Source organism: Podarcis bocagei (genome assembly GCF_964188305.1).
Source record: "Podarcis bocagei genome assembly, chromosome: 17".
Classification (NCBI taxonomy): Eukaryota; Metazoa; Chordata; class Lepidosauria; order Squamata; family Lacertidae; genus Podarcis; species Podarcis bocagei.
The window spans coordinates 28052315-28068693 of record NC_138143.1 but is presented as its reverse complement, the minus strand read 5'-3'; the positions used below and the strand labels follow the sequence as shown (position 1 = coordinate 28068693).

General features: G+C 45.4%; 1 protein-coding gene across 9 annotated transcripts in view; it reads left to right on the top strand.

Moving 5' to 3' along the window:
- The window catches only part of PALM2AKAP2 (PALM2 and AKAP2 fusion), a 228592-nt gene that overhangs the window by 142500 nt on the left and 69713 nt on the right, over positions 1–16379 (top strand). Inside the window, exon 1 of one of the 9 annotated variants that reach the window (XM_081176175.1) lies at positions 1766–2182. The exons of 6 other annotated variants lie outside the window; for them this stretch is intronic. The gene's annotated coding sequence lies outside the window, so the exon portion shown is untranslated. 2 more of the 9 variants (XM_081176170.1, XM_081176178.1) reach the window with 2 other exon arrangements.

Sequence of the window (16379 nt, the reverse complement as noted above, 5' to 3'; positions counted from 1 at the left end):
AACATCCCCCTCCTTCGCTAACTGCAGCCTCTGGACGGTCCTCAAGGGCAGCTCCTGACAGGCTGCATTCCAGTAGCCCAGGGGAGAGGTCACAAGAAGCGGGTGCAGTTGAAGCCAGGCTTTCCCAGTCCATAACTTAAGCTGGGTATAAAGCATCCTTAGCCATAAAAACCACTTGAGACAGCAGGGGCAACAGGAGTGCCAACTTGAATAATATATTGGAGGGGTGTGTGTGATAAGTCCTGCCCCACAAAATCGATCACAAAGACGCAGCACATGCACAACATTTGAATGGCAGTGGCCATCAATTGGGAGGACTCCCCTCAATTAATTTATTGGGGGGCTAGTTCTTCTTCTTTGGTGATCACTCGTAGCCGAGTAAGATTGTCTTCCATGAACATGGTTTTAAAAGTGATTCTGTAAGTGACTGTGGAGGCCAGTTCTGGATCCACACATCCTTCCACAGTGGGCACATAGGTTTCTGGGCAGGAGTTGATCATGGCGAGGGTTTGCCAAGTGTGCCTTCCTCTTGGTTTTTAGGAGTTTGAGCATCTTCAAAACCCATGATGGGACGCGGGTGGCGCTGTGGATTAAACCACAGAGCCTAGGACTTGCCGATCAGAAGGTTGACGGTTTGAATCCCTGCGACGGGGTGAGCTCCCATTGCTTGGTCCCAGCTCCTGCCCACCTAGCACTTCAAAAGTGCAAGTAGATAAATAGGTACCGCTCCGGCGGGAAGGTAAACGGCATTTCTGTGCGCTGCTCTGGTTTGCCAGAAGCGGCTTAGTCATGCTGGCCACATGACCCGGAAGCTGTACGCTGGCTCCCTCAACCAATAAAGCGAGATGAGCGCCGCAACCACAGAGTCGGTCATGACTGGACCTAATGGTCAGGGGTCCCTTTACCTTTTAAAACACGACACCTTTGGTAAAGGCTGTTCTCCAATTGGGGGGCTAGTAGTTGGCTCCCAATGAGGGTGTGAGAGGACCCCAGCTTCTAGTCGTTGGATCCTTTGAGTGGCAAGTTGGAACCCACAAATAACCCTTCTATTGGCCTATGCAAAATATTGCCCTATGATGGATTTTACTGGGGGTACCAGGGGTGCCAACTTAAATAAAATATTGGGTGGCTGGGGGCTTTCCCAGAAAATCGACCACAAGGTGTAGCACATGCCCACTATTTGCATGGCAACTCCCATCAACACTGAGGGGGACTGGCCCTCTCAATTATTTTATTGGGGGGCTAATAGTTGGCTACAAAGGGGGGGACGAGGTGACCCCAGCCTCTAGGAGTTGGAACCTAGGCGCTTATGAAAGATGGATTTTATTTCATGTCATTTTTTTCCCCTGGTGGCAGTGGCGTAGCGTGGGGGTGCAGGGGGGCCCCGGCCGCACCGGGCGCAACATCTGGGGGTTAGGGGGCGCAAATCCACGGGTTAGGGGGCGCAAATCCACGGGTTTGGGGGCGCAAATTACTTGCATTGCCCCGGGTGCTGACAACCCACGCTACGCCACTGCCTGGTGGCCCACCGCGGCTGCCTTGAAGGCTGGCCGGAGCCTTTTCGTTGGCCTTATCCCTGCCATGGCGGGAGGGCGGAGAGCAGCAGCAGCAATAGCTCTTTCTGCAGGCGCGGCGCGAGTCTCGAATGGATGCTGAGGTAACCTGAGAGGAGGCGGAGGCGGCGGCGGCGGCTGCCTCTCGCCGCCCCCCACCCCCACCCCGCCCCGGCTGCACGGAGCGAACGAGGCCGAAAGCAGCGAGCTCCGGTTCGCTTATTTATTTATTATTCAGCAGCAGAGGCGCGAGCCTGAGGAGAGGAGGCGGCGGCGGCGTGGCGAGCTGGCAAAAGAGAGAGCGCGCGCGTTCGCAGCCGGCTTCCATGTCCTGCGGTGAAGCTGCCTCACAACACGCCCACCTCCCTTCCTCACAGCCCGGAGAGTGTGTGCTGTGTTACTGCCGCTGCTGCCACACTTCCTAAACTTGGAAGCGGCAGCCGGCCACGGAGGCAAGCCGGAGAAGAGGAGGAGGAGGAGGAGGAAAGCGACGGCTGCTCGCGCGCGTTATCCTGCTTCCCTCCGCGCGCGCCTTGGCGCAGCCAGCAAGAGAGAGGAGAGAGACCCCGCCGCCGGGCTGAGAGACTTGGCTCGCTTGCTGGAGAAGCCGGCGAGAAGGAAGAACTGAGGTAGCTCCTGCTCCTTTCTCCTCCTCCTCCTTCTTTCCCTCCGCCTGGGCGCCCAACGCTGCCGCCTCGTGCTCTTCGCTTCGGGGCTTGTTGTGGGGACGCGGTGGAGGGGAGCAACTGCTGGCAACGGGAGGGCGAAACGGGGACGGGAGGGAAAAGGAAGAATTGCCCCGCGTCCATCTTTTTCCTCCGCGTGATGGAGCGGAGGGGTCTGTGCGCCCGCAAGGGAGCAGTTGCTGCCTGCAAAGCTCTCGCATGCGTTGGGAGGAGGGTCAGGGCTGCTCTCGGGGTTGGCTTGGTGTGGCCACAGCTACAGAGCTTGTGTGTGTGTGTGTGTGTGTGTGTGTGTGTGCGCGCGCGCGCGCGCGCGCATAGGGGTCGAGGTCCCTTCGCCCCACCTTAAAATATTTGAGAGAGCCAGCCCCCCCCCCAAGTTGATGGGCATTGCCATTCAAATTTTGTGTGTGTGTGTGCACTGCATCATGTGATCGATTATGTGGAAAGGGGCTTAGCTGTCCCCCCAATATTTTATTCAAGTTGGCACCCCACTCTGTGTGTGTGTGTGTGTGTGTGTGTGTGTGTGTGTGTGTGTGTCTATGTGTATGAGGAGGGGGGCGATTCCCGGGCTCCTGATGGGAAGCTGTGCTGGAGAGGGGGGGGCGCCATTTCGGGGCAGTTCCACCCCTCTCTGGCATCAACCCCCCGCCCGGCTCTGGATCTGTGGCTGCCTCACACTTCTCACACACTGAGATTGACTCGCAAGGATGTGCATGCAGGGCCTTGGAAGCCTGTCTGCTCGGAAGAAAGCTGCATTGAGCTCAGTGCGACTTGCTCCGTGGTAAGAATTGCAGCATTAACTGATAAGCACGTATCAGGTATGCATGTCAGAGGCACAAAACCTTTTACTTTTCTTCTATTTTTTTAAGAGAGAGAGAGAGGTGTGTGTGTGTTTGCATGCTCAGGCATCAGATAAACTGTCCTACGTGCATGACCTTGCCATAGTTATCATGAGGGGTAAAATAATTACGATCACACCCGCTGTGAAAAAGGATGCACACACCCCTTTTAACCTTGAGTGCGCCCAAGAATAAGTCATTTGACACGGCTGCTATCCTCTCGGCCACCCACATGCAAATATGGGGGGGGTATGAACACTTAGGGGTCCAAATGTAATAGGTTGGATGGTGGAGGCAACTGTGTACGTAGTAAGGCTTGAGTGGGCTGATGGAAACATGACTTGTTCCTTTGCCAGTCAATGTGCATGGAGCGGTGGCTTCATGGGCTGTGAATATTGCCATGGTTCATTTAGACTTTGCAACTGCATTGGGCGATATGAGGGGAATTGTGAGAAAACCGCATCCCCCTACAGTTCAGAGAGAGCACAGGTAACTAGAGAAGTAAGGTGAGATAACTTGGGTGCTGAGGAGGTAGCTGGGATTCTGGAAGGGCATCTGATGCTTGGGAGTATCAGAGTCAACTTGACAGTGTGTGTGTGTGTGTGTGTGTGTGTGTGTGTGTGTTCGCTGAGGATCACAGTTTGAAGGCTTTGGTTGTGGTTTGTAGGAGGTAAGGGAGATCTCAACTTCCATTCTTAAAACAGGGGAACGTATATTTAAGGTTGGGGCAGTGCTTTTTGGGGAACCTTGCGTTTTATTTTTTCTTTAGAGGAGAGAAAGCACAGCAAACGGTTCAGAAGTGCTCAGTATAAAAAGGACCAGGACATTGCCTCATCTCTCCGCATGAAGCGAACAGGGAAATGAAGGACAGAATGGAATGCAAAGCACTTCCTCTCTGTATAGAATGCCATGTCCACAGATACTAGCATATTCGGGTGCCGTTTTCCCGAACCCTCTACTAGTTGGTTTGAAATAAGAAGCATTTAAAAAGCGAAGGTTGTATCTGAAGGTTTTCTGACCATTGCAAATTCCAGGCAACACCTGCAGTTACATGGCTTGTCCCTTCTGAATGTCACCACTAGATCCCACTTGCTCCCTGTGTTGCTGGCGTGAAGTTAATTATTTTTTGTTTCGTTTAGATATTCCTGCCTCTTTAAATTATTGAGCAAGCAAGTCGCCTTTCATTTCTTCCCTCTCGGAAAGGTGTTAGAATGTGAGCCAAAGGGCAGGTTACATACAGCTAAGTCATTGTAGCCCCTAAGGGCCTTTCTTAGAGAGGCAGCAGGTGAGGGATATGTAATCTTTTCTTCCCTTATCTCTTCCTTGCTCAGGTTCCTCCTCCTAGTAGCTAACACCTTCCTCTACCCATGGGCATGGGTGGTCTCAGGAATTTCTCAGGGTGGGGGCAAACTGAAACACTGAAAGAGGAAGCAGGCTGAGAGAATCACACACAGAAAAAGTGAGAGGAATCGTGCCTTTACTTTTTTCCTCCTGTCTCAGGTTCTACGAATGCTAGAAACTTGTTACTGTATTTATTTATTTTTAATGATACCTGGGATCTGGAGATTAGGGTTCATCTGCTGAGGTGGGGGTGCAGTTGCCCCACCCTACCCTTGGAACTCCATGCCCATGGGATTTGCAAGCATGTGTGAACCCTGAAGAGGGAGCTTCTGAGCTCATGGATTGCAAAGAAGTGGCATGAAAAGGATTACTGTATGTGCACCATCAAATAGCAAATTAATTAGCAAGCGAGTAGGAAAACTTACTAGAATATTTGGAAACTCTGAACAGTTTGAAGAATCATGTTTCTGTCATTTCCATTTATTGATGGACTTGCTTATATCCCATGGTAATTTGCTTTACTTACCGTATATTCCAAGTTCATTTCCTTTTTAGAATTTCTGTTCAACAAGCTATATTTTATTTCCAAGTCTGACTTCCCTTTAAAACCTTTTAAGTTTGATAAATTAGCATCAGGAACCTGAAAATAATATAGACTTCACTTTTATTTCTGCGTGTACTTTTACACTGCACTCTCATACATGTCTATAAGAATTAAGTCTTACTGAGTCCAGTGAGGCTTACTCACAAGTAAGTAGGAATAGGATTGTACCCTTAGAAAGGTTACTGTATTTAATTCAGCCAAAGCTGTCAGCATTTTAGTGGTCAAGATTTAAGCAGGTGCTTGACTTTGGGTGGCTGCACCTTAAAAATCTGATGTTGTGATTTAAAGACCTAAAACCAAGGCACAAAAGGAAAGATAAGAGATTGTATCGCATCCCTAACTATGTGAAACCACATTCCTGTTGATAAATATTGCAGATGTGAGGTTCACCGTGAGATACAGCAACTACCCTACAGCCACAGGAGTGAGTTCATGGTATGAGGCAAAGTTTAAGTTGGCGATTTCCTAGCTCAGAGCTCAGTCTGTTGATCAGACCACTTTATTTAGTCTATTAAAATTTTCTAGCACGCCCTTGAACCAAACAGTTCCCAGGGTGCTGTACAGTAATAACAACAATCAGAAAATGCACAAAAAACATACAAAAAGAAAGATCAAGCCAAAGTTGAGTACAATTAATTCCAACTAGAGATATTTAAGCATGTGCTTAGCTCCTCTTTCAAATTAATGCTAAATGAGTAACAAATTCCAAGACCAGTGGATCTCTAGTACCTGTGTTCTCTGCAAATATTGAAATTGAAATATTGAAATACTTTATTGTCACTTGTACAACTTGTATACAGTGAGATTACACGAGCACAAATATTAAGGTTGTATCGGCTGTGTTTAACTGAGCACACTGTTTACCAAAAGGCTTGAAGGATTCCTTAGAAGCAGACCATCTCTCTGAAGTCTTAAGATCTTCCAAGGAAACCCTGCTGTTAATTCTTTGGTGGGGACATGGAAACAGTGACACTATGGAAGCAGACTTCCTTAATGGTGTCACCCACCCTTTGAAATACCCTTCTCTGGATAGTTCAAGAGGTAGAAACAGGAACCAGCTTTAAATGCCACTTAAAAGACAAACATGTTTGCCCAAGCTTACCTGGATTCTGATTCCTAATTCTTAAAACTATTTCTTTTTCTTTTTGTGCATTGCTCATTGTTATCTATGGTACTGCATATGATGTCATTCGGATTTTATTTAGCTTTTGAAAAGTTTCATTTGATGTTCTGCTTTATATGACTTTACTTTTCCTGTTACATTTTATGTAAGCAATGTGGTGGTTTGTTTTTTATATTAAGTGTTTTTTTTAAATTTAAGTTGAAAGGAGAGTTGCACATTAGTGTTAAAATCCCTGTCCGGAATGGGCACTGATTATGTGAATTCTTTATTGTGGTCACACATTAACTAAATCACTTTAGCTCTGGAACTTGGGGTGTGGGGAGAGATTGAATACCTCTGTGTATATAAAACGACTGTTCAACAGAATGGAGATAGGAGATTGTTGTCTTCGGTATTGGAAAACCTGATTAACATTTCAGCATTGTGATGGAGCCCATTTGAGATTCCAGCACTATCTCAGCGCTTGGGCATGTGAATTGGTATTCATCCCTGGTGAATGTTTTGCAGAGGCTTCTCATATCTGTTAGGGATTTATTTCATTCTCACAGCTGTATTTTGTATTGACTCGGCAGCCAAAGGAACAATGCCCATTCTGCGAAAGTATTTATTCTGTTGCTTAGCCACTCCTAACCCAACCACCCCATTTGGGTGGGGGGGGGTGCACTATAATACATATATTCCTAGTTCACAATGCATTTTAAGTCAATGCATGTAGAAGTGGCTGAAATGCTGGTGATGTATGCATTTAAGATGTTTAGTATCCGGTGTACATACTCCGAAAAGTCAATGCATGGACTGCTTCCTACGTGTGTTTTTTTTTAAAAAAACAAAAATACTTTTATCTGAACTTAAACGTACAGCAGCCAATGACTTATTAAATAAATGAATAAATTTATTACAGTGGTAGCTCGTTTTAAGAACAGCCCTGTTTAAAAACTATTCAGTTTACAAACTGCGCAAAACCGGAAGTAGTGTCCCGGTTTGCAAACTTTACCTTGGTCTAAGAATGGAATCTGAATGGTGGAAGAGCACCGGCGGTGGGAGGCTTCATTAGGGAAAGCACGCTTCAGTTTAGAGAATGGTTAATCCATTTCGGGCTTCCAAAATGGATTAAATTCAAAAACAAAGGTACCACTGTATTCAGGTAAATATATTAACTAGTTTCCTAAAATGTTATCCTATACCATGTTATCAAGGTGCTGCACCTTTAGAGATATATTTTAGAGAAACCACAATCTTCTACAACGTCTGCAAAAGGGACCTCATACTGTATTGTTAAAAGTGTGGTGGGGGGGGGGGGACAGGAGAGGGCATGCAAAAGAAATTGCCATATTTTAAGTTGACGTGCTACCATCTTTACAGCAAATGTCCCAAATTTATTCATACCCCTCACTGACTGTAAGAAACGCTTTTAAAAAAAGAGAAAAGCTGAAGTTATTTTTGTAGCCACAAGAAATAATACAATCAGTTATTTAAGCAATAGATCTCTGTTTTATCAAACTGGATCTATTGGAGTAGCTATGCAAGTTATATTGAGGATTGAAAGAACTATTTAGACACACAGATAGTGCTTATTAAACTTACTTGGGACAGGTATGGGGAATCTGCAGTCCTCCAGACTTTGGGCTCCAACTCGTATCATCTCTCCCTTTTATACCTGACTTAAGGTGTTGAGTTCCTGCTTTCAGACCAATATGTTCCAGATCAACTAACAGTGTTTAAACTAACAGGGTCATGACAACAGCAAAATACAAAAGCACAGTAAAAATAGAAGCAGAATGATAATGTTGGTGCTGAGCTTTAAAGCCCTAAACAGCCTCGGCCCAGTATACCTGCAGGAGCGTCTCCACCCCCATCATTCAGCCCGGACACTGAGGTCCAGCTCCGAGGGCCTTCTGGCAGTGCCCTCACTGCAAGAAGTGAAGCTACAAGGAACCAGGCAGAGGGTCTTCTCAGTAGTTGCACCCACCCATCAGATGTCAAGGAAATAAACAACTATCTGACTTTTAGAAGACATCTGAGGCAACTTTAGGGAAGTTTTTAATGTTTGATGTTTTATCGTGTTTTTGATGTTCTGTTGGGAGCCGCCCAGAGTGGCTGGGGAAACCCAGCCAGATAGGTAGGGTATAAATAGTAAATTGTTGTTGTTGTTGTTGTTGTTGTTGTTGTTGTTGTTGTTATTACTATTATTATTATTACAGTGTCCAAGCAGAATTTAATACCCAAGTGAAAGCATAAAGATGTAATACGTGAATGAAAAGGTCTTTTACTTGATACCCAAAAAAGGTTTGCACCTAGTGCCACAACTGAGAAGATCCTGTTCTGGATTGCCTTTGAGGAAGTAATGGCTGGCTCATGTGGGAGAAGATGATGTTATCCTGGTCCTAGCCATCTAAGGGCTTTAAAGTTACGAACCGACACATTGAACTAAGCCTAGAAATGCGCTGGTAGCCAGTACAAATATGTTAAGACTGGTGATATGTGCCCAGTGCTGTTCAGTAATTTAGCAGCCATATTTTGTTCTGAATTTATAAACTAGCTTCACAGGCAGCCCCAGATACAATATACAAAAAGGATGTTGGCAGAGCAGTAATAGTTGTGGCCTAGGTGACCTTAGTTGGCATTGGTGGAAAGAGTTTTGTGACACTGAGGTTACTTAAGGCTTCCAAAGTAGTCCCTCCCCAACACATGCATAGAAACTGCAAATCTGATCCTTAGGGGGAGGCAAAATCATTTTTGCCTCCCCCCCCCTCAACCTTTGAGCAGATAACCCTCCACATTGCAAACTGCTTTTGGAGTGCCCTCTGTTTCAAAAGTTGGGCAAAATTTGTTGCTTTTATTACCATGTTTCTCCTATTGAGAAAAGTTTAAATGTCTGCCAGAACTTCAGATAATATACAATTGGTTAGCCATGGTCTGTATCCCAAGTTATAGTCAATCACATCCAGGTATGTCCAGTTATATGCAGTTGGAGGGGAACTACCTTTTTTCTTGTTCCTGAACGGTTGCAAATTTGTTCAGTGAGCTTCCAGTAGAAACCACATCTACTTTTTTCCCATCTCCTGGGCTGGATCTAGACACATCAAAGAAGCGTTTCAGTTTTAAAGCGCTGTAAATTTAAACAGGGGAAACCAGTAGAAAAAACCAGGACTCCACGTCGCCATCTGGTGGCACAATGTTTTATCGCATATACAATGGATGTACTGTAAATTGCTTTTTCTTTACCGGTCTAGCTGAGTCCCTGGACTATGAGGCTTCATTGATTTCAACAAGTGTGGAGATCAAGTGATGTAACTGGTGATGATGCTTAATTGCAAGCTTTTGCGAACCATTTGGGGGATATGGGGCTTAGCAGAGGATCATTTTGCCCTTAATGTTGTTGTTCTGTAATTGGAAGACTAGACCAGTTACACCTTTCTTTCTTTTTAAGATAACAGTTGTGTTTCCTGTTGGGTTTTAAAGCACCTGTCTTGATTGCTGTTTTAGATCATCCAGGTGAGCTGCTAAGTAAATTAACCATATTTACACATTCCTTTAAATAGCACAGATAAGCTGTACAAGTTCATAGGTTCAGCATGTACAGACTTTTTTTCTCCTTCAAACGTGTGTAATTTCAGTTGCAGCTTAAACTGGACAGGTTTGAGTTTGCTTCTATGATAGGAAGGGGCACTGATGGGATCAGCTGAGTACTAGAAGAGTATGTGACTATGGCAAGATGGAAGAGATAAAAATCAAGAGACTTGTTCAAGTGTATCTAGAAAGCATTAGAAAGTATCTAGAAAGCTGTCAATGTTTATTATGCTGGATAGAAATATGAGGAACTGCCAAAGGTCCTGAACATCTCAAGAGCTTATTCACATGTAGCAGTAAAAATACTGCTAGTAAAATTCTAGTAAAAATACTGAGCATTTATTTATATACGTAATGCTAACATAGTATTTAGTTTTCTTCATATACATTACTTTAGTAATCCTTACAGGAACCCTGTAAGGCAGGTCGCAGTCATTATCCCGTACTGCATATGAGAAGAAGGGAGGGAGAGAAAGAAAGAGAGAAAAGCTGAGATGAACATTGCCTTTGGTCACCCACTGAATGGCAAACTGAGGTTTTCTGCTATGTCATGTGTGAGATTAGAACCCAGGACATTCTGCCTCAGAACTCCAGTCCCTTAATTATCATTCTATACTGTAGCAGCTCTTTAGCCCTGGCAATAGTTTTCTCTTCAGGTGACTTACTCCCTGTGGCAGTGGTTTTCAACCAGTGTGTCATGGGCCCCTGGGGTGCCTTGAATGGTGGTCAGGGGTGCCGCAAGCAACACTGGCCTCTGTCCCCTCTGATGCCCTCTCACATCTCTGCCTCCCAAAGGCCTGTGCAGCTGTTTGTTGCAGCAGCCCTGTCTGCAAGCTCTGCAGGCAAATGGTGCCTCTGGGGCTGGCCAGGGGGTGCTGGTTGCCAGGAGCTGAGGTGGCCTCAGAGTAAGCAAGCAAGCAAGTAAGTGGGTGAGTGAGCCCAGCCAGCTGTTGGGAAGGGACAGACAAGTCCCAGGCCCCTATGGGGCAGTGTGAGGAGGCACCCCTCTTTGGGACAAGGGAGGGCAGCTCAGAGACCAGGAGCGGCAGCAGCGGCTGTCCAGCTTGACTCCCAAGGAGAGAGGAGAGGAGAGGAGGCTGAGGGTGAAGAAGAAGAAGAAGAAGAAGAAGAAGAAGAAGAAGAAGAAGAAGAAGGTGAGGGTGTTTGAAAAAGGGTGAGAGGCTGCCAGCTCTGCAGGCAAGGGATGACATAACTGGGCTCCTGAAACCCACTGGGGTGCCACAGAAAGAATGTAGTTGGTCACAGGAGCTGTGGACTTTACCGGTGGAATGAATCAAGGAAGTTGTTATGATGCGTCAGTTCACATGTAACTTCAAACCATGGTTAGGCTGCATGACTGAACCTTGAACCCATGCCACCCCCCTCATCTCTTCCCCTTGTACTTGCCTTAAATAGCTACTTCCTTGTTTGTCAATACACCTGCATTGGTGAGTTGTGGTTGGTGCTTGCCCTGCAAGCTGTGATCGCAAACCAGAAAATGGAAACCCTGGTTTGCTGTTTTGGATGCAATGACAAACTGTGGTTTGCCACAAACTAGAAAGTACTTAATTAAGCAGATTATAAGAAAATGGTCAAAAGTGATAACTGAATTCTGGGCCATGGACACATTGGGCAGGTTCTTGCTCTGTAACTGATAAATCCTGTTGGGATTCCTTAGCCAGTCAGTGTGAAATTTTAAGCAGGGAAAGGATTCATTAATTTAAGTCTTTCTTTTTCAAAGCTGTCTCAGCATAGGGAGTCAGTACGTAAGTTGAATGCACAGCTTTGTATTAGTAGGCTGTGCCTATACTTTATTTATGGCAAGCTTCACTGGAAAATGACATGCCTTTGTAACATGCAAAGTGCAATACCCACAATTATCTCTTCTATTGCCACTTTCACTGTGATTTTTCCTTTTCAACATTCCCTTGGAAATACCGATTTGCAGATAGACAATTCAGGCACACCAGCAATTAACTCATTTTCAGTCACAAAATGAGCAGTTTTGTTCAGGCGTCTAACTATTGCAAGCTTCTGTTTATTTCCTTTTAGATGTTGCCTACCATAGCTTCCAGTTTATTTAACTTCCTCACATATGCTAATGTAAATAAAAACAGTACAGGTCCTACTTACAAACACTGAACAAAGCAACAGTAACAAAATTGTTTTGCTTTATGTGATCTTAGTAATACATTTAATCCCGTGTAAAAAAGAGAAAAGGAAGGCGAATGTCTTTGAAGTTTCTGGCTATGGAAATGTCTAGAGCAATTACTTTTAAAGAACCTGGAATAGCTCAGTTGGTAGAGCATGAGACTCTTAATCTCAGGGTTGTGGGTTTGAGTCCCATGAGGGGTGAAATATTCTTGCATTGTAGAGAGTTGGACTAGAAGACCCTCGTTGTCTCTTCCAACTCTACAATTCCATGAGTCTATGAACATGTTTTTTAAAAACAACAAATACCACCTACAATTTTCTGTAGGATGCAAACCTCGTTCCTAAACCTGATTGAAATCTCACCAAAGAGTGCAGTCCTAAACCCACTTACCTGGGAGTAAGCCTCACAGTTGGATTTACTTCTGAGTAGACATGTTTAGGATTCTGCAGCGAATTCCTTTTTACCTGCAACTTTCCTTTTATGCTTCAGTGTAGTCAGAACAATCGCAACACCTCTACCATATAATGATGACTGAGCTAGATTGGTAAAGAAAAAGCGATTTATATGCTTTGTATATGTGATATAGGGACGCAGGTGGCGCTGTGGGTTAAACCACAGAGCCTAGGACTTGCCGATCAGAAGGTTGGCGGTTCAAATCCCCGCGACGGGGTGAGCTCCTGTTGCTTGGTCCCTGCTCATGCCAACCTAGCAGTTTGAAAGCACCTCAAAGTGCAAGTAGATAAATAGGCACCACTCCGCCGGAAGGTAAACAGCGTTTCCGTGTGCTGCTCTGGTTCGCCAGAAGCAGCTTAGTCATGCTGGCCACATGACCCAGAAGCTATCTGCGGACAAACACCAGCTCCCTCAGCCAATAAAGCGAGATGAGCGCTGTAACCCCAGAGTCGGCCACAACTGGACCTAATGGTCAGGGGTCCCTTTACCTTTATATGTGATATAACGTTGTGCCATTCAGATGGCGCTATGGAGTCTTATAGCTCTCTACCTGTTTTCCCTGTTTAAATTTACAAAGCGTTTAACTGAAACACTTCTTTGATGTGTCCAGATCCAACCCCAGTTTCCAGGCTATGATTTTCTTACACTTGGATATATTCAGGAGTAGGAAGAAGCAATTCATGGAGATAACTGCTTTCAGTGACTATTGGCCATGATGGCTGTGCTCTGCCTCCAATGGTGGTATCCTTCTGAATGCCAGTTGCTGGAAACCACTGGAGAGGGTTGTGCTCTTGCACACTGGTCCTGCTTTTGGGCTTTGCAGAGGCATCTGGCTGGCCACTGTGAGACTAGCATGCTGGACTAGACAGGCCATTGGCTTTATCTACCAGGCTCCTCTTACGAAAGATCTGTACAATATTATGTGTGGTATGGAGAGAGTGGGGAGTGAAACATTTCTCTCCCTTTCTCACAATACCAAGAACCCAGGGTCATCCAATGAAGCCAAATACAGTCATACCTCATGTTACGTTTGCTTCATGTTACGTTCTTTCAGGCTACGTCCCGCAGCGACCCAGAAGTACCGGAAAGGGTTACTTCCGGGTTTCGCCGCTCGCGTATGTGCAGACGCACCAAATGATGTCACGCACATGCGCAGAAGCAGCAAATCGCAACCCACGCATGCGCAGACGTGCCGCTGCGGGTTACACTCTTTTCATGTTGCGAACGGGCCTCCAGAAAGGATCCCTTTCGCAACCAGAGGTACCACTGTATTGGTAGATTCCAGACACACAAAAGGAAGTACTTTTTCGCACAGAGCCTACAGACATCACTGCTAGAAGGTGCAGTGATGGCCCCTAACTTGGATGGATTTTAAAGGGGTTAAGATGAAGTCTGCCAGTGGCTACTAGTCATGATGGCTGTGTACCGCATCTGGTATCAAAGATGCTATACTTCTGAATGCCAGTTGCTTGGGGACACAAATGTTTGCCCGGGTTTGAAATTAGCCAGGCACCAGATATGTTGTGCACCTTCCTTTCGATCACTTGCAGCCAAGTGAAGATGCCAGGGTGGCGTCTGACAGCTCTACCACCTTGGAGATGCATGCCTGGGGATCATTGGATCTGGACTGTTTTCACACACTAATACCCCACCCTGTAGAATTCTATCAGTTATGTTTTATCTGCACAGTCAGAATAAATTTCTGGAACCAAAATGCTTTTTCTGTGCTGCCTGAGCAGGAGCAGCCACCATTAAGAAAAAGAGGTTGGAATAAGCCAATATATGTGGACTGTCCCTGGACCAAGTGACTTTTCTTCTTTTAAGTTCTCAAAGCACTTAACCTAGCTCAGGGTTGTCATCTGAACTAGCCAGATGTTTAACTGAGAATCAATCACAGTCAGCTATCGTTTGAAAAATAAGACTTTAGAGCGGCCTTTCTCAACCTGTGCGTCCCCAGATGTTGTTGAACTACAACTCCCATCACCCCTAGCTAGCAAGGCCAGAGCTCAGGGATGATGGGAGTTGTAGTCCAACAACATCTGGGGACCCACAGGTTGAGAACCGCTGCTTTAGAGCCATCTTGCCCCCAAATGGCAACTAAGCATTCCATTTTGGTGGCTATAATCATGGTTTAAGGAGCCATTTGGCCCCTAGCTTATATATCTGAGTTTCTAACACTGCATTGGTAGAACTCACGTGCTACTTGTGGTCTTCCCATTTGCATCTTATTGGCTACTGTGAAAACAGGATGCACACCTGTAGTCCACCAATGCTGCCAGCCTGGGAGCTCCTCTGCCCACCCCACCCTGTGCCCCCAGTGAGTTCCAGCATTTCCATTCCATCCATCTCACACATTACTGCTGTTTGCCCCAATTTTCCCGTTAAATTTAGAAAAAGGGCACAGTGGAGACTGAGAGCGACCTGAAAAATAATCGCTCTCCCTGGTGCATTTCAGGATTCTTCCATCTCATTCTGCTACATGTGTAGTCAAGGCTCTGGTTCTATACTGAAGCGAAACTAAGGATACCCTCTAATGCCAGGCAAGACTGGTGGGGAAGTTCAAGGACCAGGTTTGCACTGAAGTAAATTAGACAGCCAGTTAATTGGTCCCAAAGCCAACGTAGCTGTCATGTTCACCAGAACCTCGCAAAGAAAATACAGTGGTACCTCAGGTTACATACGCTTCAGGTTACATACTCTGCTAACCCAGAAATAGTGCTTCAGGTTAAGAACTTTGCTTCAGGATGAGAACAGAAATCGTGCTCTGGCGGCGCAGCAGCAGCAGGAGGCCCCATTAGCTAAAGTGGTGCTTCAGGTTAAGAACAGTTTCAGGTTAAGTACGGACCTCCGGAACGAATTAAGTACTTAAGCCGAGGTACACACATTTCCTGGCCACCAGATAGATAACTCCTTGTGCAACTAGCATCTCCATACAGAAGCTCAGTTGTGCAGCGGTTCTGTTTGTACAATTTAAACAGAAAGGAAGAATTGCACAGATGTGGCATAGCAAGGTACAGAGACTGTTCCTCTTACTCAGCATTCTGATTTTCTGCTCATCCCCGCTGGATATATGAAGCAGGGCTATCTGAAGCCATTTTTGTATTTTCACATCCTAATGGATGTTTCGGATCTTTTCAGAGCAGAACCCTGATAGCAGGGGTGGATAACCTTATGGTGCTCCAGATGTTGTTTGACTCTAGCTCTCTCATCAGCCCCAGATAGCATGGCCAAATGAGTATGTAGTCCAGCAGCATTATGTAGGACTACAAGTTCGCCACTCCTCATTTATGATGCCCTTCGATATTGGAAGTAATGGATCTTCGAACAAAGCTCTTAATATTTCATTTCAGTCCAGAGGTGCATGTGCACCGCAAGGCATACAGAGTTCCTCCATGCACATGCCTTCCATATTCATTTCAGTGCGAAAAAGCTGAAAACAAAGGCATACATGTATAAAAGTGAATTAGAAACAAGCTGGGGAGATGGACTTGCATCTTCAGCCTGTTGCTAATCACAGGGTTGTTTAGAAGCACAAAATGAGAAAAGGGCTATATAGCTATCTTTTGTTTGATCAAAATATCTGCTCACTGTTCATTAATTCTGAATTCCTAGTTTAATTTCCTGTTCCTCGAGTATTTGCCTTAGACTCATCTCTTCTAATCCAAGCTATAACTGCTCTAAAAACTCAAACTCATAACTTGGAAGTGTGGGGAGGGACAGTTGCTATCATTTAAAGAAACAATAGTAAATATATGCATTATATTAAAAAAGTCATTTTTGGAAGGTGAGAATAAAGGAATTTCCTCCTCCACCCTCGCCGTTGCTAAGCTGTAATCTAATATTGTCAAAAAGGCATAGGAGGGAGGAAGGAATAGAGAGGTCTCACTTATCCTCAGGATATCGCTTTGTGTTTTCAGTCTGAAGCTCCTAAGGTTACAATTCTTGCCAAAAGCATTTAAAAAAACAAAACAGAAACAAAACATGGTTATAGCTGAATGGTTGGGGATTTATTTTTTTTACCAAAAAGCCACTTGAATTGGATGGGCACACACTAC